The sequence below is a fragment of the Peromyscus californicus genome, unplaced genomic scaffold (assembly GCF_007827085.1).
Source record: "Peromyscus californicus insignis strain IS unplaced genomic scaffold, ASM782708v3 Scaffold_12__1_contigs__length_115047231, whole genome shotgun sequence".
In the NCBI taxonomy this organism is placed as follows: domain Eukaryota; kingdom Metazoa; phylum Chordata; class Mammalia; order Rodentia; family Cricetidae; genus Peromyscus; species Peromyscus californicus.
Window position 1 is genome coordinate 44,541,444 of NW_026294413.1, and position 22,479 is coordinate 44,563,922.

The following is a 22,479-nucleotide window of genomic DNA, read 5'->3' on the forward strand; positions in this document are numbered from 1 at the left end:
CAACTTGACTTTTATGAAGACCACATTAGGTATGGCTGAATTAAGACTGGCCATTAGAGCCGGGTGGTGGTGGCGCACGCCTTTAATCCCAGCACTCGGGAGGCAGAGGCAGGCGGATCTCTGTGAGTTCGAGGCCAGCCTGGGCTACAGAGTGAGTTCCAGGAAAGGCACAAAGCTACACAGAGAAACCCGGTCTTGAAAAACCAAAAAAAAAAAGATTGGCCATTAGTAATAAACTCTATATTTAGTCTGTTTCTCTCCCCATGAATGGAGATGGTTCTGGGGTCAAAACTCCAACTCTAACCCGGTGGTTGGCTTTCTCTAGCATTAGCCCCAATTTGAGGCTCTCAGGATCCTGGGCCACCAGTCACCTTGTTAGCACATGGACCAGAACATGGTCTGAGGGGTTTCAAGGGTTTTAGGTGCTGTGGGCCAGAAAACAGCACCAGGATCAAAAACAAAATTGTCAACATTTTGCAGTTTATTTAATTAGGAGTAATTTTGTGTTATGTGTTCATTCCATGTACAGAACATGACCTGGTGTGTAAATATTTGTTGAGTAAGAAATCTTGTAATTGAAACATTAATTTGGCTATTTAAAGGCTATTTCACAGAATTGCATTTATTTGTTGGCTTTTAATTTTTTTCAGTTGTCATACAAAGGCATGGGTTGGTTTCATTGTGACATATTTCTACATACATATTTTATTTTTACTGTTACTCATCTCTCTTGCCTACCCTAGGCCATGTTTGATCTCCTTCATATTATACTAGTAAAAGGAGCAGTTCATCAAGAAGATGCAACACATGTAAATATGTGTGGACCAAATACTGGGACTCCTAGGCTTATAAAACAAACACTAGCTGGTCATAGTGGTACATGCCTTTAATCCCAGCACAGATGGAGCAGGAGGGAGAGACAGAAAGATCTCTGTGAGTTCAAGGCCAGCCTAGTCTATATAGGGAGCTTCATAACAGCCAGTACTACATAGAAAGACCCTGCTCGAAACAAAAACAACCAAAACAAAAACAAGCTAACAAAACTGGATGCATCTTGGAAAATATAAGCCAGGGCTTTGTACTTTGCGTCTTAGTTTTTGAGACAGGGTTTCTCTTAGTGGCCCTGGCTGTCCTGGAACTCTTCTCTGTAGACCAGGCTAGCCTCGAACTCAGAAATCTGCCTGGGTGTTGGGATTAAAGGTGTGCAACAGCACCGCCCAGCAACGTCTTAGTATTTTTATAGTGCCTACATCTTCATAAATGAAAAGAGAGAGGGAGTAGAACTCAGACTCCTCCGCAGAAATAAGCAAAGGTCCAGAGACACCGGCTTTCTGGTGTGCGGTTTTCTCCTCTGTGCACTGTCTGTAGTGTTTGAAATACAAGCGCTCCACTGTCCGTGGTTATTTCTTCATTTAGAATTTCCTACTTCTCACCAGCATTGTTGGTACAAATTCTGTCTTTTCAATACATACTGCACAGTCCAGCGTGAGGGTTCTGATTATTAATGAGCTCGTTACAAACACTGCTCTGTGGAGCATTGAGAGGACTTCCGAGTTGTCTTGAGTTGAGCTAGAAACGTTGGAGTACGGAGGGGAGGAGAGATGAGAAAAGTTGATCGGTTGGCGAGCTGGGAACAGAAGACCGCTGCCTATTCTTGAGATGTGAATGTTAAAAGCTAAATCCCCGTCCATCAGCACTCCAGTCAGCTTCGCTCCAAGCTCGCCGGCTTCATACCGCCCGCCTGCCGTGTCCAAGGGAATGTAGGTCAGTGCAACAACTCGAGCCTTGCCTCTCCAACTGCTCGTTAAAGCGAACGCTTGCTTCTGGCTCAGTGGACATTGCCCAGCTCTCCTGAGCCCTACTGCTTCTGCTGCAAGCTGGGGGAAAGGTTCCAGAATGCAGTGTTTTTCTTGTTTCTGTCTATAATTAAACCATTGTATTTCAGAGAGGCTGTGGTCCCTAGCCTACATGTGCACACACACACACACACACACACACACACACACACACACACACACACACACTCCAGCTCCATTCCACTGCATCTGTCTCATAATTTCTTTTTCTTTCTTTCTTCTTTTTTTTTTTTTTTGTTTGTTTGTTTTTCAAGACAGGGTTTCTCTGTGTAACAATCCTGGCTGTCCTGGAACTCACTTTGTAGACCAGGCTGGCGTCCAACTCACAGAGATCTGTCTGCCTCTGCCTCCCAAGTTCTGGGATTAAAGGTATGCGCCACCATCGCCCAGCTGTCTTATAATTTCTTGCCCTTAAAAATATAATTAGGGGCAGGTGGACCTCTGTGAATTTGAGGCCAGCCTGGTCTACAGAGCGGGTTCTAGGACAGGCTCCAAAGCTACACAGAGAAACCCTGTCTCGAATAAACAAACAAACACACTATACACATTTATAATTAGAAATGGTGAAGGGAAAGAAGAGACAAGAGGAGAGTTGATGTTCCCTGGCTGGGTTGGAAGAAGTGTGTTACTGGGGGGTGGGCTTTGAGGTCTTCATTCTAGAGCTGCAAGAATGAAGAAGGCCCAAGGCAGGCTGCTGCGACTGACCCTCCTCCCCTGCTGTCACTCGATGGCTTTGCCTGCCCTTTCTCAACAAGCGCATGTGTATGTTAAGGGGTAGAGGAAATGGGGTGAGATTTGCTGGAAGTCAATTGTGTACATTTTTAATAAGGGGTGATGGGGGTCTGGCAGGGGGAATCGGTTGGCTTTCTGGTATAAGCACTCCACACGAAGTTGGCCTGCCTGGAATCTGTAGGAGCCACTCTGGCACACTGGAAAATATGCCCAGAAGAGAGCGAAAACTTCCACCACTTTCATACGGTTGTCTTAGTATCAACACAATGGCATCTTGCAAGTCAGTTTCAGGAAATCGGGGCTCACTGTTGCACCAGGAGACCTCAAAGAATTTCCAAAGGGAAAAGGTCAGAAACGAGGAGGCACCGTGGGAGACGATAAGGATGGTGAACACCTGTGTGGGATGTAACTGAAGAGCCTGGTTTAAAAATAGGGAGCTGGGGATCTGGCAGTGGGTATTAATTCACTCAGAAGAGCTGGAGTGACAGGGTTGGGAGGGGCATAGCAAGATGCACCTGACTTGGTGCAGAGGGCTTGCTTTCACTGGAAAGAACTGAGAGAGCAGGGGTTCTAACTTGAGAAGCCAGCAGGTGAATGCTGTTTCTCAGCAAAGCTCTAGAGACCAACTCTTTGTCTTAGTAGCATGGCTGGCTGTTAGGTCATCCATCCATCCATGCATGCAAGCATCCATCCATCCACTGTGTTTTCATCTGCCCCGACTGACAGGCATATAATGTCTTTTTCCCACTGACATGAACCTAGGAGCTAGCCCAAAGACAAGATACTTTCCTTCCTGCCAGCATCACGTGTGTGTACACATACCTGTCTGCCTCAGTGCTGGAGCACTTTCTGCCTTCACACCTGTGGTGGTTTGAATGAGAATGGCCCCCATAGGCCCATAAGGAATGGAACTATTAAGAGGTGTAGCCTTATTGGAGTAGGTGTGGCTTTGTTGGAAGAAGTGTGTTACTGGGGGGTGGGCTTTGAGGTCTCAGAAGCTCAAGCCAGGCCCAGTGGCTCATTCTCTCATCCTGCTCCCTGTGGATCCAGATGTAGTACTCTCAGCTCCTTCTCCAGCACCATGTCTGCCTGCACACTGCCATGCTTCCAGCCATGGACAATGGACTAAACCTCTGAACTGTAAGCCAGCCCCAATTAAATATTTTTCTTTATGAGAGTTGCCATGGTCATGGCATCTATTTACAGCAGTAAAACTAAGACAGACCCCCATAGGCTCATACATGTGAATGCTTGGTCCCCAGTTGGTGGAACTGTTTGGGAAGGATTAGGAGGTATGGCCTTGTTGGAGGAGGTGTATCACTCACTGGAAGTGGTCCTTGAGATTTCAAAAGCCCAGTCCATTCTCAATTAGCTTTCTCTGCCTCCAACTTGTGGATAAGGATGTAAGCTCTCAGCTACTGCTCCAGCACCCTGCCTGTCTGCTGCCATGATGGTCACAGACCCTAACTCTCTCCAACCGTGAGCTCCAGATTAAATATTTTCTCTTATAGGTTGCCTTGATTGTGGTGTTCTGTCATAGGAATAGAATAGCTTGGGGGTAGCATGTTTTTCTTCTTGCCAACATTGCTGGTGTGCACGTCTGTCTGCTTCAGTGCTGGAACATTTTCTGCCTTGTCATCTCCAGGATGGACACACCATGAGGTACAGGATGGATACACATTGTGAGAGACTCGTTTTTGTAGTACCTGGGCCCTTCTCACCAGCTATTTTCATTCTCAAAACTCTAAAATGATGCCGTGGGGAACAGACCTATCAATCCTCGTCCTAGGGAATTATCTTGAACAACTGATCAGAAACAAGGAAGCTGGCCTATTTCAGTTAGCACGATGTTTCCAAAGTTCATTCATCTTGTATCTTCATTGCAGAATTTGTTGTTTTTTTACTTTTTTGAGACAAGTCCTTGCTGCGCAGCCTAGGTCAACTTTGAATTTAAGATCTTCCAGTTTTCCTTAGTACTGGAATTACACGTGTGTATCACCATACTTGGCTTTCTGTTTTCAAAGGCTGAATAATATTCTATTGTGTGTATATTTCACATTTTCTTTATTTGTTTGCCCAAAGATCCTGGGTTTGTTTCCCTGGTTTGACTTTTGTGAATATGTTGAACATGAGAATGCAGATATCTCTTTAGGAATCTTGATTTCCATTCGTGTGTGTGTGTGTGTGTGTGTGTGTGTGTGTGTGTGTGTGTGTGAAGGCCAGAGGTCAACCTTAGGGTCATCCTGCTGTCCACCTTGTCTTATGATACAGAGTCTCTCCGTTGTCTGGGACCTCACTGATTCCATCAGGTTGGTTTCCAGGGAGCCCTAGGGACCCACCCATCTCCACCTCCCCAGTGCTAGGATTACGAACACAGGTCACTCACTGTGCCAGGCTTTCATGTGGGTTCTGGGGCTCAAACTCACTGTGGGGCAAGCACTTCACTGCCTGAGCTGTCTCCACAGCCCTGATTGCAGTTCTTTTGTATAAACACCCAGACGTGTATTTGCTGGTCAATCCGATGGCCTTTGTCTTTTTAGATTTTGAAGAACTGCTCTGCTGTTTTCTGGATGTACAACCACACATTTTGTGTTCCCGCCAACAGCGCATGAGGGCTCGGATTACTCTCCAGCTCAGCAACACTCGTCATCTGGATTTTGGCAACAGCTTTCATGACTGTCGTGGAGTGCTAATCAGTCAATGATAAAAAAAAAAAAAATGGTGATTCCACTTGCATGAGGTATGGAAAATAGTCAGTTTCATAAGATCAAAAAAAAAAAAAAAAAGTTGCCAGGGACTGAAGCAAGGGATAAACAATCAATGAGTATGCAGTTTCGCTTAAGCAAGGTTAGTACATTCTAGAAACCTACCTACTACATTATACCTACAGTCAACCATAGTATATTGTACCCGTGAAGTCTTTTTAAGAGGAGAGATTTAAGATTAATTGTTCTTACCACAATAGAATATGGCTAATAAAGTTTTTTAAAAAGTAACAGCAAAAAAACCCTATCTGTTTAATTTTATAAAATTGAAAAAAAATATGTATATGAATGAGAAATTAGTGTAGTTAATTGTGTACAAAATGGAACACTATGTAGTCATTAAAACAGATAATGAGGCCAGGCATGGTGGGCAGTTCGGAGGCAGAGGCAGATGGATTTCTGAGAGTTTGAAGCCACCTTGGTCTACATAGTAAGTTCCAGGCCATCCAAGTCTACAAAATGAGAACATGCTTCAAAAACAAAATAGATAATGAAAAATATTCTGACAAAGAAAGAGTTCCATGGTATATTATTAAAGGAAATACATACTGTGTATAACATATGTGACATTTATGCTTATTCATATGTTTATACATTTCTGCCATCTTTTTGTATATATTCACTTATGTGTGGGAGCATGGGGTAATACTTACTTTTGATGTACTTTTCTATATTATTTTATTAACATTGTTAATTATTATGTAAACACTAAAGTGATATATAAAACTCCATAATGATACTTATTATGATCTCCTCTATATTAATAGCTTAAAGCACTGTTGAGGGTCAAACACTGTACTAAACATTTTTATACATTATCTGGATAATAGCCAGGACAACAATAATAAACATCGAAGCCAAACCTGAATACAGTCTGCAACATTTGATAGGAGAATTGTCTAAAAGTGATGTAAAATGGAGATGGCAGTTCTTGGGTATAATGCCAGGACTTAGCAGGATTAATACAAGTTTGATGATGGCCTGGGCTACAAAGTAGAACCTATCTCAAAGTCAGACAAGGTTCTTAAGAGGTGAATGGTTCAGGTGGGGTTTATTACTTACTTTTCTGTTGCTGTGATAAAACACCATGGCTGAGAGTAACTTACAGAGGAAAAGGTTTATTTTGGCTTATGGTTCCAGAGGGTGAGTCCATATGGTGAGGAAAACATGATAATAGACAGCCAGAGAAGGAACCTGAGGGATCACTTCCTCAACCACAAACATGAAGGAGAGAGAGAGAGAGAGAGAGAGAGAGAGAGAGAGCGAGAGCCAGAAGTGGGACAGGGTTGTAAACTCTCAAAGTCCACCCCAGTGATGTACTTCCTCCGTATCTTAAATGTTCCATAATCTCTCCAAACAGCGCCACCCATTGGGGACCAAGTGTTCAAACACATGAGCCTATGGGGGACATTTCTAATTCAAGCCACTACATGGGCATCCTTCTTCCAAAGCCTGAGGGCCTGACAAAGGGTGTTGACTTTTTGTTGGCCCTTCATCAGGTTCCAGACTGGATTTTGAAAGGGAGAAAATGTAACCAGGTTGTATTTTAAGTGAAATCTTAATGGAATAGCCTGTGGGTTAAAAAACAAACAAACAAACAAAACCACTGAGTTTGTTCTTTGATAATTCCGTAAAGTAGAATATGCATTCCGATTACTGTAGCCACCCCCAATTGCCCTCCCACCTCCACTATCCCCCTGCTCTCTGCAACCCCTCTCCCACATTTGTGACTCTTGGATATTTTGTTTTCGCTTTTGAGACTGTCTTTGTTAAGGTGTCTATTGCTGTGATGAAACACCATGACCAAACGGTAAGTTAGGGAACAAAGAGTTTATTCCACATCACTGTTCATCACCAAAGAAAGTCAGCACAGGAACTCAAGCAGGGCAGGATCCAGGAGGCAGGAGCTGCTGCAGAGGCCGTGAAGGGTGCTGTTTACTGACTTGCTCCTTGTCCTAGGGTTTCTATTGCTGTGAAGAGTCACCATGACCACAGCAACTCTTATAAAGGAAAACATTTAATTGTAGTGGCTTACAGTTCAGAGGTTTAGTCCTTTATCATCATGGCAGGATATGGCAACATGCAGGCAGACATGGTGCTGGAGAAGCAGCTGAGAGTCCTATGTCTTGCAGGCAACAGGAAATGGTCTGAGATACTGGGCCTCATCTTGAGGATATATGAGACCTCAAAGCCCGACTCCATAATGACACACTTCCTACAAGACCATGCTTACTCCAACAAGGCTGCACCTCCTAATAGTGCCACTCCACTTGAGGGCCATTTTCTTTCAAACTACCACACTTCTCATGGCTTGATCAGCCTTCTTTCTTATAGAACCCAGGACCACCAGCCCTGGGGTGACACCACCCACCACGGTCTGGGCCCTCCCCTATTGATCACTAATTGAGAAAATGCCTTATAGTTGGATCTCATGGAGGCATTTCCTCAAGTGAAGGTCTTTCCTCTCTGATGATTCTAGCCTGTGTCAAGTTGACACAAAACCAGCCAGTACAGAGACCCACTGAGTTTAACCAGAATCATCTGTGACTGTTGGTTTGGAACTATTGGCTGCAGCCTGGCGGGCATCTCAGCGTGACCTCAGTAGGTACACAGCTGAAGACAATGAATGCCCCTTCTGGAATTGCTTGTTTTGAAAGGCAGATTCACAACTAGGTATGATAGCATACACCTGTATTCCTACTACTTGAGAGGCAGAGGCAGGAGGGTTATTGTAAGTTTCAGGCCAGCATGGGTGTCTGTGATAGTCTGAGAGAAAATGGCCCCCAAAGGGAGTGGCACTATTAGGAAGTGTGGTCTTGTTGGAGTAGATGTGGTCTTGTTGGAGGAAGTGTGTCACTGTGGAAGCAGGCTTTGAGATCCCATATATGTTCACGCCAGGCCCAGTGAGACAGTCTACTTCCTGTTGCCTGCATATCAACATGTAGCAGCTACCTCTCCAGTACCATGTCTGCCTGCACACTGCCATGTCCTGCCAAGATGAAAATGGACTAAACCTCTGAACTGTAAGCCACCCCAAGTAAATATTTTCTTTGTAAGAGTTGCTATGGTCATGGTGTCTCTTCACAGAAATAGAAACCCTAACTAAGACAGTGTTTTTATTTAGACACTGTCTTAGTTAGGGTTTCTATTGCTGTGATGAAATATCACCACCAAAGAAACTTAGAGAGGAAAGGTTTATTTGGTTTACATGTCCACAGCATTGTTTGTAGCATGAATCTTAGAGAGTCTTATTAATAAAATCAAACCTGAGGCCAGTTATTGGGGTGAATGCTGGTAGATCAGATGCAGAACAAGCCACAGCTACCTCACCTGGCCAATTCTTCAGCTGGTCCTGTTTCCTCAGACTGGAAGCCTCTGAGTCCTCATCCAGAATGAATCTCAGCTGAACTGCTGCTCTAAAGCCTGAAAACTTAACCAGCCAAATGCTTCTAGTTTCTGGTCTCCACGCCTTATATATCTTTCTGTTTTTGCCATCACTCCCTGGGATTAAAGGCTGTGAGTCACCATGCTTGGCTGTATCCTTGAACACATGGATTTCTGCCTCTGGAATGCTAGGATTAAAGGCATGTGCTACCACTGCCTAACTTCTATGTTTAATATTGTGGTTGTTCTGTCTCTGACCCCAGATAAGTTTATTAGCATGCACAATATTTGGGGGAATACAATACCACAATTGTTCATCACTGAAGGAAGTCAAGTCAGGAACTCAAACAGGGCAGGAACCTGGAGGCAGGAGCTGATGCAGAGACCATGGAGGGGTGCTGCTTACTGGCTTACTCCTCATGGCTTGCTCAGCCTGCTTTTTAATAGAACCCGGGACCACTAGCCCAGGAATGGCACCACCCACCATGGACTGGATTCTACCCCATCAATCACTAATTAAGAAAATGCCTTACAGCCAGACCTTAAGGAGGCATTTTCTAATTGATGTTCCCTCCTCTCAGAAGACTTCGGCTTGTATCAAGCTGGTATAAAAATTACCCAGCACACTGGGGGTACATAATGTACCAAGACTCTGTCCCAAGAAATAAAAAAAGGCATTCCAAGCAAATACCAACAAAATAAACTTTAAGCTAAAATTAGTCGAAAAAGAAGATCATTTCATGTGATTAAGGGAACAGTCCACGGGGGAGCATCGGTGCACCTAGCTTCATGACACAAGCACTACTGTGTGTCAAGACCCGGATTAACCCCACAAAATAACAGCAGAGGGCTTCAGGATCTCACTTTCACAAATGGCAGGCCAGGCCAGCAAAAACTGAACAGAGAAACAGCAAGTGAACCTGACAGACATCTACAGAACTTGCCACCCAAACTCTGCAGAATATATGTGCTCGGCTGGGGATGTAACGTGCTGGAAATCTCACATGCCTGCCCTGACTTCCCTAAAGGATAGACAGTAACCTGGAGGTGGAAGCCGAACAAACCCTTTCTCCTTTAAGCTGCTGTTTGTCCGAGTGCTTTCTCACAGCGAGAGAAGGCTCCTAGTCCATTTTGTGCGGCTAGGACAGAATACTAGAAACTGGATAATTTATAAAGAATAGAATGTGTTTCTTACTGCTGAAGGCTAAGAATTCCAAGACCAAGGGGCCGCCAGTTTCTGTGAGGGCCCTTGCACTCAAACATATGAGCCTATGGGGCTGATTTCATTCAAACATCACACTAAAGTAATTCCGTTCCTAGAGAGATGAGATTCTGTCTCCACACAGTTGTTCACAGCAGCACTACTTGTAGCAACTAAAGAGAAAAAAGAAAAAGAAAGAAAAGAAAACAGAATTTCCAGCAGTGGATGAGTGGGCCATTAAGTCAGGGCATGTCTCTGTAATGGGATGTTATCTGGCAATGAACAGGACGAAGTGCTGGCACAGGCTCCATAATGGACGAACCTTGAAGACTCAAAGGAAAGAAGCCAATACCAAACTGTCTGATTCTGGACTAGGAAATGTCCAGGGGAGGCAAATCCATGGAGACAGGGTGGATTGACAGCTCCTACGAGCTGGAGCTGGGTCTGTGTGCATGGGGAAGGAAGGGATGGGGAGGGAATGTCGCTGGGGCAGACTTGAAAGCTTTCCTAAAGACAGAGTCAACAAGAGGGCTCAGCAGGTTAAAGGCACTTGTCATCCAGTGTAGTGGCCTGCCCTGGGTCCCTGGAACCTGCATAGTGGAAACAGAACTGACTCCTGAGTATTGTTCTCTGAGGGCCACATGCATGCTTTGGCACACACACACACACATACACACACACACACACACACAAAGAGAGAGAGAGAGAGAAAGAGAGAGAGAGAGAGAGAGAGAGAGAGAGAAACAGAGACAGAGACAGAGACAGAATAAATGTCTAGATAAAGGGAAATGTTCTAAAGTTAGATAAAGGGTGTGGAATTGTTATGAGTTATATCTAATACTGTGGTTAAGAGGATCCAAGCAGTAAGGAGATGCATGTGCTCATGAAGACAGTACAGAAATACCTCATATGCCTAAAGGGACCTGGAGCCTGGCCCCTCAGGGAGCCCCCAGCACCTTGGAGACAAACTGTCTGCACCCATATCCATTACATTCTCTGCTGTGTTACTCATGGCCACAAATACTCCAGTTCAGTTTTGGCCTAGGCCAGTAGCTGTGTTACTCAACCGGTTTAAAATTATAAGTGCAGAATATAGCCTGTGAAGTAAGAGGCAGAGGTGCAGATGGGTGCAAACGAAATCCAAAATGCACATCAGACCACTGCCTGGAAGGAAAGATGAACTGATGTCCCGGGGGAGTGTGTGCAGTACTTTTCTCTCAGAGCCGATCCTGCCACATGGAGACACAGTGCAGGCCGGCCACACACCCTCCATGACCAGTCAGCTCAGAGTCCTTTGAAGGGTTGAGACCAGCATCTTTCTGGATGGTCACAGTTCATCCTCTCAAAAACATAACATTTCCAAGGAATAAATTCAGTGTAAGAGTTAGTGTATTGGAGTTCTACATAAAAGAAATGTAAGGCCAGGGATGTGTGTGTGTGTGTGTGTGTGTGTGTGTGTGTGTGTGTGTGTGTACAGCTTAGGGGTAGAGCCCTGGCCTCACATGTGATCCCTCCATTCCGACCCTAGAACTGAAACAAATGAACAAAATAGACAAAAAAAAAAACAAACCCACAAACACAAAAAAATTGTAAACAGTAAGAATCTAGGTCAAGTAATCCAGCCTTTCTGGGGTGTCTAAAGCAGGGACTCCTCTCCTTTGAAAATTATTGACTGTGTACTCCTCAGCTCCCTAAAATAATTTTAGGGCACCTTTTACAATGTTTCATTGTAATCCTGCAGAATCCATAGCACGGCAGAGTTCCTGGTGGTGTCCAGAGCGGAATCTACCTGTCGGCAGAGACGGTCCGGTCCCCTGTCTCCCTCCAGCCTTAAGGGCTAATCCAGCATCAAGTCAGGGACCTTTCCACCTTAGACAACGTGCTTTTTCTTTCCAGAACCCCCCCACCTCGCAGAGCCGTCCCTACCAGTGAACCAAACTGTCAGAAGGCTCAGGGCAGACACTGAAGGCAGAACTATTTGTTTCCTTCTCTCCTGTCCCTTTCTTTGTGATGTTGGCCAGGCCTAACTATGCGTTTAGACTCCCCAATCACAGCCTTGGGCTTCCTTAACTTTTTCTAATGACCCCTTCCTGGTGTGTGGCTGCCTGCCTCCAGGTGGCTGACCTGGCTGCTTTATCTCAAGCAGCTTTGATTTTTTTTTCTCTCTCTCTCTCTCCTCCACTCTCCTCCCTTCCGGGCAGCCAGGAGACTCACAGCTTGCCTGCCCTGAGGTTTTCCTTCTAGAGTCTAAGAATTGTCCTCAGGCTTCTGAATGTGCTAGAACTTGTTTGTGTTCCTTCATCTATTGATGACTAAGGAACCCGAGATGGGAGCTTGATTTCCCAGGTATCATATGATGGCTGTGTGGTGACAACCCACCCCCCACCCCCCAGACCCTGGCCACACTTCTTCCTACTTTTAAATTCTTTAATTAGCAAAACACCCACGTATGGAAAATAAAAATAAATCTCAAAAAATTAACTTAGAAAAAAAAAAAAAAACAAGTTCAAGGCCAACCTGGGCTATATAATGAAACCCTGTCAATCAAGAGCAAATGAGAGAGAGAGAGACACAGAGACGAGACAGAGAGCATTATTCCCTTATGTAGCAGAATCTAAATTCATGTACTAAACCGACCTATTACCCATTTAAAAACAAAGCAAGTGCTTTGTTGACTACAGGGCATAATTTTTCCTTTACATGTATACTTCCATACCTAATTCCACATTTTGTTATTGATCAAGGAGATTCCATAATTCTCCAGAACTCATATCCCTAGGTAAATTAAAATTAGACCACCAGGCTCTAAGCAAGTTAAAGTAAGTTACATGTATTGAATGTTTTCATAAATGGCCAACATAAAAGGAAACTTGTGTTAGGCTTTTTAACTCTTAGCCCATGAATCCGATGATAAATACTACATATTAGTGAATATCATTTATTTCTCTTTACTCCATTTGTGTGTGTGTGTGTGTGTGTGTGTGTGTGTGTGTGTGTGTGTGTATGAAACCAATATATAGCTATTAACTTTGTTTAATTATACAAAAAGGCACATGAGTGGCAGGTTCTGTTCATTTGTTAGAGTTAGTAACCACTTCACTACTCAAAACACTGTTATCCTCCTTAAGCACTAATAAAATCCTGTGACGTCTGTACTATACTGTAAGGACATAAGCAGAAGAATTGGTGCCATCAGCTCTTTGAAGTTCTCAATCGTCTTTTGTTTCTTTGTTTTGCTAAACATCTTGTTGATCTTTCATGGAACATGCTAGTAGCTCCTTCACATTTGAGGTAAGCAGTGAAGGGAAACGATATGAGTTGCCCTGGCTGACAGTTCAGGGTCATGTCCCCCTGTCCCTGTGCCCAGCTCCGGCCCTTGTCCCCTGCACAGGATGTAATGTGGAGGAGACTAGGCTCGGTCCCCATCCAAACAGCCCTGTGATGGCAGAAGAGCATCTGAGGATAAATAGCCCTATTCCTGGCCTCCCACAGTCAGGGGTGTGGGCTACACCAGCTCCCAGAATTTCCTATTTTATGCTTTCAGGTACTGTTTACATATTACTAAAAATCATCCATATTGCAGTGAGTGGATGTTCATTTTCTCTGCCGTGCATTATTTTACAGTGTGACTGTATCATCGTTGATTACCCTAGTCTCCTGCATAACAGAGTTTAGGGTTTCCCATTGCACAGAGTGGATCTTTTCTTTTGCAGGTCTTTTCTGGTACACACTTGAGGTCTTAGTCCATTTGTGCTTTGGTTGAACTCTCCTTTAAGTCCAGCACTCGGGAGGTAGAGAACTCTGTGAGTTCAAGACCAGCCTGATCTACATACTGGGATCCTGTCCCCAAACAAACAACAAAAAAAGTACATGTTAGGGAAAAACAAGATACTTTAAAGACATAATTTCTAAGCCTTGCCTCCCTCTGGTCCTCCCCCTTCTTCCCGTCCCCCCCCCCTTCCTCTCCTCCCTCCTTTCTCCTATCTCTGTTTTTATGTTTAAGATGAAGCAAGCATCTAGAGAAACAAACTACAAACTAGACATCCACCCAACTCAGAACAAGGGCTAGCTCTAAAGGGAAGTAGAATCTCTGTCGGTTATTTGTTCTTGGTTTTGTGGCTCCTGGGGTCTAACCAGGGTTTCACAAGTGCTAGACAAGTGCTCCGCCCTTGAGCCGGCCCCCAGCTCCCTCAGTGTATTCAAAAGTTTACCCTACCACTGTGCACATCACTGGCACAACACTAACTAGTGAGGGCACTAGTTAACAAGCTGATTAACCCACTGTACTGGATTTTTTTTTTTTCTATGCCTAACTCTGCTTTCTTTCCGGCTGAGAACACATGGGCACAGGCACGCTTTTAAGACATTAATAAACATTATAGAAGAGAATTCTCTGCCTCTGGGTTTTGTGGCCCATTGGCTATGAGATTCAAGCAACCATTTGCAGGAAGAGATGGGGTTAATCTGAAAGTCATAGCAAAGCTATGCTGAGCCCAGAGGCTTGTGGCAGACAACAGAGTCTTAGTGGGCATCCACAAGACAAAGTGTGGAAGGAGGAAGGAGTGTTGATAGGCCACCGCAGGGCTGACCGGGCAGCAGCGCCATGTGACTTTAGACTATTTTAATTTGTTAATGTATACATTTTATTTATTGATTTTTGGTTTTCTTTTGTTTTTGTTTTGAGACAAGGTAGCCCAGGCTGACCCATGACTCCTAGCATGCCTCCAGCCTCAGTCTGATCCCCAGTGCAGAGGTTACATGCTTTGTACCATCAAATCCCACCATAGTGGAGGCTTTCTTTTTATCCAGTGCGCAGGATCGAACCCAGGGTCTTGCATAATCAGGGCAAGCACTTTTGAGCTGAGCCACATCCCATCCCGGGAGGTACTTTTATAAAATAGGTACCACGTGGCAAAGTAGGCACCCTACTTCGAGAAACACTGCTTAACGGCATGGAAACAGATCCTATGACTGTGCATTAGAAACGGTACTCAGGGTGACCAAGGGATGCCTGAAGATAACAGCTAAAGAGCTGGACCCCCACAAGAGAGGGGGGGTGGCAGGACACAGAGGGCTGGGAAGGCCAGGAGGGACGGCAGATGTGTGGCAGAGACAGTGAGCACTGCCCTGGAAAACAAAAGGCAAAAGAATGAGGAAAATGTAAGCACATTACAGAGAGCAAGGCATGACAGCTGTCAGACAGAGATTGGGAAAAACATCCAGCCCAAAGCAGGAAACCTGCACTATTACAACCCACCCCGGAAGCATTGGTGCCCTAAAGAGCATGTCTGGAGAGTCCGTGTTCATCTAAGCACCTGCTGTGATCTAAGCACCTACTATGTGCCAGGCACTGTAGACGTCATAGTTGATGTATCTTTTTTCCTATAAGACATTTGGAAAGGTCAGGAGGTCAAGGTCACATGTCTTTGTCACATGGAACTGGGCTTCTGAGCTGGGTTGGGGCTGAATGGGATTCCAGACAGTGTGGGAAAAGTCCAGTGAAGTATGGTATACTGTGCATGCCTTGTCAATGTTTGAGAGAGAGAGAGAGAGAGAAAGAGAGAGAGAGAGAGAGAGAGAGAGGATGGGAGGGAGGGAGGAAGGAAGGAAGGAAGGAAGGAAGGAAGGAAGGAAGAGGGGGCAATGTTGCAGGCCATCTAAAAAGGCCAAATTGTAAAACTGAATATAATTCAGTATAAATGACAGAATCCAAGGCGGGCTGTGCCATCATCACGTAGGAGCTCTGTCCCTGTGTGGGAAGACAGAAGGTGACTACTGTTTAACACCTGCTGACTCACAAGGCACCTATACTAAGCTTTTACACAAAGAGGAGCCCTTCCCTCAGTCATGACTTAATTAACAAAATAATATTTTCTTCTTATAAGTATTTTGAGGAGTTAGCAGTCCCTTAACTATTAAAATTTAAAATCACTGAGCTGGGGTGTGACTCACTGGTAGAGCTTGAAATGCTTGGTTGGTTCCCAGAACTGCTGACAATTTATACCTCCTCACATAGTTATATATGACTTTCTTAACTAATACATTTGTATTTCTGAATTCTATTAAAATATTTTTCATTTGTTGTTGTTGTGTGTGTGTGTGTGTGTGTATGTGTGTGTGTGTGTGTGTGTGTGTGTGTGTGTGTGAGTGAGCACATGTGTACATGTATATGCTGTGGTATACATGTGGAGGTCAGAGAATAACTTTCGGGAGTTGATGATCTAGGTTCTGGGGATCACACTCAGGCAGTCAGGTTTGGCAGAAAGTACCCTTACCCACTGAACCATCTTGCTGGTCCAAAACTTTGAATTTATGATAGATTAAAATCCTTATCAATGCTGGACATCAGTGATGGTGCATGTCTTTAATCCCAGCACTCAGGATGATCAATGTGATTTTGAGGCCAGCCTGGTCTATAAAGTGAGTTCCAGGACAACCAGAACTGTTACACAGAGAAACCTTATCTCAAAAAACAAAAACAAAAAGAAAAAAAAATCCTTATCAAAAGTAGGTGTGATGGAACACATCTTTTTTTTTTCTTTTTTTTTTTTTTTTTTGGTTTTTCGAGACAGGGTTTCTCTGAGTAGCTTTGCGCCTTTCCTGGGACTCACTTGGTAGCCCAGGCTGGCCTCGAACTCACAGAGATCCGCCTGGCTCTGCCTCCCGAGTGCTGGGATTAAAGGCGTGCGCCACCACCGCCCGGCTAGATGGAACACATCTTTAATCATAGCACTCAGGAGGCAGAGGCAGGTGGATCTCTGTGTCTTTGAGGTCAGTCTAGTCTACAGAGCGAGTTCCAGTTGAGCCAGAGCTATACAGTGAGACCCTGTCTGAAAAACAAAACAAAACAAAAAAAAATAACAAAACAAACAAAAATCTTTATCAACTTTTTGTAGCATGAATCTCCAAAGTTCTTATTAATAAAATCAAACCTGAGGCCAGTTATTGGGGTGAATGCTGGTAGATCAGATACAGAACAAGCCACAGCTACCTTACCTGGCCAATTCCTCAGCTGGTCCTGTTTCCTCAGACTGGAAGCCTCTGAGTCCTCATCCAGAATGAATCTCAGCTGAACTGCTGCTCCAAAGCCTGAAAGCTTAACCAGCCAAATGCTGCTAGTTTCTGGTCCTCACGCCTTATAAACCTTTCTGCTTTCTACCACCACTCCCTGGGATTAAAGGCGTGAGTCACCATGCTTGGCTGTATCCTTGAACAGATGGATTTCTGTCTCTGGAATGCTAGGATTAAAGATGTGTGCTACCACTGCCTATCCTAAGTATCTAGTGGCTTTTCTGTTCTCTGACCCCAGATAAGTTTATTAGGGTGCACAATATTTTGGGGAACACAATATCACCACAACTTTTTGTTTTATTTTTTTTTTTTTGAGACAGGGTTTCTCTGTGTAGCAGCCTTGGCTGTCCTGGAACTCACTCTGTAGACCAGGCTGGCCTCTTAGAGAGATTCGCCTGTCTCTGCCTCCCAAGTGCTGGGATTAAAGGCGTGCGCCACCACCAGCCGTCAGTCTTTATCAACTTTAAGTAAGAAGTGCTTATCGGTATTTTCTAAGCATTGCCTGAGTCACTCACTAGCTCAACAGACAAATGAAAGGAAAAGCGCTTAACGAGCCCTTTGATGATGCTCTTACATCTAGTCCTTTGGCTCATACTATTTTTGAGAACCATCGACACTGTGGCATGTGTTACGAAGTTGCTTGGGGGGACCCCGGGGGTATCCCGAGGGCATGCATGGAAACATGCTGACATGCTGCAGCGGCTGCGGCTGCGGTGGAGGGTGGACATTCACAACCCAGACACTGCATCCATGCAGAAATAAGTTTATTATAATAGAGAGATGAAGAGAAAGGGAAGGGGAGGAGAAGAGAGAGAGAGAGGAGGAAGGGGGGAGAGAGAGAGAGGTCAAGGGGTGCACACCCCGTGGGAGGAAAAGCGGAAGAGAGAGGGAGGAAGGGGAGGAGATTTTTTCTTAGAATGAAACTTAAGTCAGATGCAGGGCAAGGGGTGGGTCAGAATATTAACAGCATATATCAATGATTCATTCTCTCTGTTGTTGAAATTTGCTTATTTGTCCCTGCTTATATAGAGGCTTTGGGCTGCTTTCCAGTCTGGGGCTGTTATGAATCAAACCATTATGATTAGCTAGGCTTTGCTAGATACTCTAGCATTCTGTTCTTCTTCGGGTCCTTATGTACTAGCCGACGTGTGGGGTGAGGTAACAGCCTTTGTCCTGATGGTGTTTCTGCTGCTTCTCCTTACACTGCGGTGATCTTACAGATTCAAAAAGTGAAAAAACAAAACCAAATTAACCAGGTCAGACCTTCTGTGGTTTCGGGCGTCTCTGTTGCAGACTGACTCGTTCCAGGTTTTGGAGCTCAACTCAAATGGTGTCTTTAGGCAGGGAAACACAACCCCTGGCCACAGCTGGGTGCCCGGGATACTCAAGTCCTGCTGTTTATCCACAGAACGCTCGGCCTTACTTTCTCGTCGTTTTTAGCTTGCTGAAGCTCGTCTTCCTCACAAATGGTGTCCATGTAGGCTTCATCTGGTGGCGTTGCCCAACGCATCGTCCCACTATGGCATGTTAATCTGGCTCATTGGTTGTTCCTTTATGGTGCTGGGGATCCAATGCGTTAGGCAAGCACTTTACTGTTGAGCTACATTTCCAGCATTTTGGTTAGCTTTTTTAACTGAAAACATACTGTCTTATGAATATTTATTACAGTGAATCGCTTAACTTTTTAGTTTTTGTGTTTTGCATCTTAAGGAATAGAGAAGGCAGTAATTCTCTCCTTCGGGCTGTCTGCCTAGTTCGTGGTTTTGGTTGGTGATAATGCACTAGTGGTGTTGACTGACGTCTGGCCCTCTCTGCCATGTTACTCTGTGCACAGCTGGTGCTGTTTAGTCTTATCTGCTTTGGGGACAGTTCCTGCATTTTTGGAGCTGTTTCACTAACTTGTGGGTTTTTCATGTGAGTTCACTTATTGATGATATGGATTGTCAATGAACTGTAATGGTGTTTTACAATGGCCTTTCTGTACACTTTGTACACAGCTTTCTCTTCTGAGTATCAGGATTAAGCCCCTGAGGCTCACAGACTCATCCAGTTTCTACCTATGGGTCTTAGGCTGTGCTCACTGGAGCAGCAGCTACTTTACTTGGGAATATGCTAGAAATGGAGGTTTTTTTTGTTGGGTTTTTTGGGGGGGTCAAAACAGGGTTTCTCTGTGTAGCCCTGGTTGTTCTGGAACTTTCTCTGTAGACCAGACTGGCCTTAAACTCAGAGATCCACCTGCCTCTGCCTCCAGAGTGCTGGGGTTAAAGGTGTGCACCCCCACAGCCTGGCCCGCCTGTTCTTTTTTTGTTTGTTTGTTTGTTTGTTTTAACATTTTATCCTTTGGCCACCCAAACTTTCATGTCTCTGTGTCTTTTCCAGGACAAATTACCCCAACTGCTCTTAGTGTTTAAGAAGTTGTTAACTTAGATTACATTTTCTTCTCCAAAGGTAGTTCTTTTGGAGAGTATTTCAGGTGGAGAGACAAGGGGAGCTTTGTAGTGAGCTCCGCTCTCCCTTGCAGAGTGTGACAGAAATGGGGGTGGGGGGTGAGGGGAGGGGGGTGCGGAGGTGGGAAGTATTTGCTCCCATACTCTGGGAATTCCTGCAACCAGTCTGTTTTGTATTACTGAGAACGTATCTCTGTCTTGCTCATTTTTCATTGTAATTATATGGTCATCTTGAAATTTTCTCTGTCGGGGGATTCTGAAACAGGCTGTTGTTCCTCAGGAGGGAATTTTGCATTCTTTTCATGCAATGCAAGAAATGCCTCCTGCCCTTATCCCTGCAATGCGAGGCCAGTGCTTTACCACTGACCTACATTCCAGACCCCCCCAGTTTGGTTGCCAACGTTGTTGTTCTCTTTTGTTTTAGAGACACTGCCTGACTGTGGAGCGTAGGCTGGCCTGAAGCTCTCCTCCTGACCACCTTCACTCCTGACCGCCAGGATCGCAGGTTTACCTCACGGTACCTGGCTGCGTTCTTCTCTCTGCTTCTCTCCACACGAAATGCCGGCAGCCTGGGTCCTGTGTGTGCGTTTAATCGTTTCTGTTCATGTGCGTGCCTGTGTCAGGAATGTCTGTGGCGATTATTTATTCATTCAGGGAGGCAGCTAAAGTGACTACAGCTGTGATGAAACACCATGGGGAGGAAAGGGTTTATTGGGCTTTCACTTCCACAGCCATGGTCCATCACTGAAGGAAGTCAGGACAGGAACTCACACAGGGCAGGAGCTGATGCAGAGCCCATGAAGAGGTGCTGCTTACTTACTGCCTTGTTCCCCATGGCCTGCTCAGCCTGCTTCCTTAGAGCACCCAATTACACCTGGCCAACGATGGCCCCACCCACAATGACTGGGCCCTCCTCCATCAATCCCTAATTAAGAAAATGCCCTACAACTGAATCTCATGGAGGCATTTTCTCAGTTGAGGTTCCCTTCTTTCAACTAACTCTAGCTTTATGTCAAGTTGACATAAATCTAGCCAGGGCATTCAACAAATGAAAATTTAGATTTTTTTTTAAAGGTTTATTTATTTATTATGTATACAGTCGACTGCAGGCCAGAAGAGGGCACCAGATCTCATTACAGATGGTTGTGAGCCACCATGTGGGTGCTGGGAATTGAACTCAGGACCTCTGGAAGAACAGTCAGTGCTCTTATTCTCTGAGCCATCTCTCCAGCCGGAAAATTTAGTATTTTTTAATGGGCCAGACAAAATATAAAAATACTACACACACACACACACACACACACACACACACACACACAGCTGGTTTGGATTGCAAATAATATGCTGCTTCATTTCTGCCACTTGAAATTCCTTTTTCCCTCTGTGGTATGAGGATGCTACCCCAGGAATAGTACCCCTTTGAGGCTTCAGGGGTCTGCCTTCTTGTCAGGAGTTTTATTTGTGACTGAACCACTAAGAAATCCCTCACCTGTAGTTCGGTGAGGTTGGTGGAACTCTGGATGGGCTGGAATTGTAGATACGGTGAGGTGGGAACAGCTGGAGAGAGCAAGGAAGTTGGACAGATCCTGTGTGGGGGCTAGACTCCTGGGGACAGCTCTTTTCCTTGTGTTTCCCAGAGGGTAGCAGCAGAAAGTTGGAGAGTCCGCCTCCTGGGTATCTCCAGTTTGAAAGCTGCCTGAGAAGTGCTGAGTGTTTCTTTGGTGACACACAGCTATAACATGGGCATGCAGAAGGCTGGGATGGAAGGATGTGAGTTTGAAGGCAGCCTTACATAGCAAGACAACCACTAAAAAAATAAATAGCCACAAACCTGCCGTATGATCCAGTCTTTCCACCCTTTGATGTACTCACGAGCAGATACAGCTGCCCTCACTTGCGTACTGGATTTATTTATAATAGATTGGACGAGGAGCAACCCAAATACCCATCCACAAATGAATAAGTAAATCATTGTAGATCCATATAGTGGAATAATACCCAGCACTGAAAATAATACACAGCAACATGGATAAGTCTTACCATATGTTTGATTCCACTTATATAATTAATTGAAAGTGATAAAGTGAATGGGGGGGTGCAGGGGGTGTTGATTCCGGGGATGAAGGAGGTTAAGAAGCAATCATAACAGGGCAGGAAATAAAACCTCTGTGTGGAGTGCTAGAGAGGTCCCCAGGTATCCACAAAGATGACTCCACTGTAGACTACTGGTAATGGTCGAGAGGGTGCCTGAGCTGACCTACTCTGGTGATTGGATGGCTGAACACCCTAATTGTCATGACTGAACCCTCATCCAGTGACTGATGGAAGCAGATGCAGAGATCCACGGCCCAGCCCCAGGCAGAACTCCAGGAGTCCAATCGGTGAGAGAGAGAGAGAGAGAGAGAGAGAGAGAGAGAGAGAGAGAGAGAGAGAGGGATTATATGAGCAAGAGATATTGAGACCATGATTGGAAAAAGTACAGAGACAACTAGCCAAACTAGCGGGAACACATGAACTGTGAACCAATAGCTGAGGAGACCCCAACTGGACCAGGCCCTCTGGATAAGTGAGACAGTTGTTGAGCTTGAACTGTTTGGGAGGCCCCCAGGCAGTGAGACCTGGCCTGTCCTTAGTGCATGAGCCGGCTTTTTGGAACCTAGGGCCTATGGTGAGACACTTTGTACAGCCTTGGTGCAGGGAGGAGGGGCTTGGACCTGCCTCAACTGAATGTACCAGGCTCTGCTGACTCCCCAGGGGAGACCTTGCCTTGGAGGAGATGGGAATGAGGGGTGGGTTGGGGAGGAAGGCTGGGAGGTGGGAGGAGGGAGGACAGGGGAATCTGTGGTTGATATGTAAAACGAATAAAAAACCTCTTAATAAAAAAGAAAAGAAAAAAAACCCTCTGTGTGTGCGTCTATGTTCAATATCTTGAGAATGGATGCTAACCTTTGTCAAATTTGGACCCTCTAAATTTGTGCAGCTAATTGTATGTAAATTTTATTGAGAGACACTTGTGAAAAAAA

General features: G+C 45.0%; 1 long non-coding RNA gene across 1 annotated transcript; it reads left to right on the plus strand.

Moving 5' to 3' along the window:
* The first annotated feature begins 1,516 nt into the window (after nucleotides 1–1,516).
* LOC128107128 (uncharacterized) lies at nucleotides 1,517–22,221 on the plus strand. Its single transcript, XR_008216975.1, has 3 exons — nucleotides 1,517–1,764; nucleotides 5,129–5,328; nucleotides 19,881–22,221. It is a non-coding gene; the product is annotated as an uncharacterized LOC128107128 (long non-coding RNA).
* The last annotated feature ends 258 nt before the right edge of the window (nucleotides 22,222–22,479 follow it).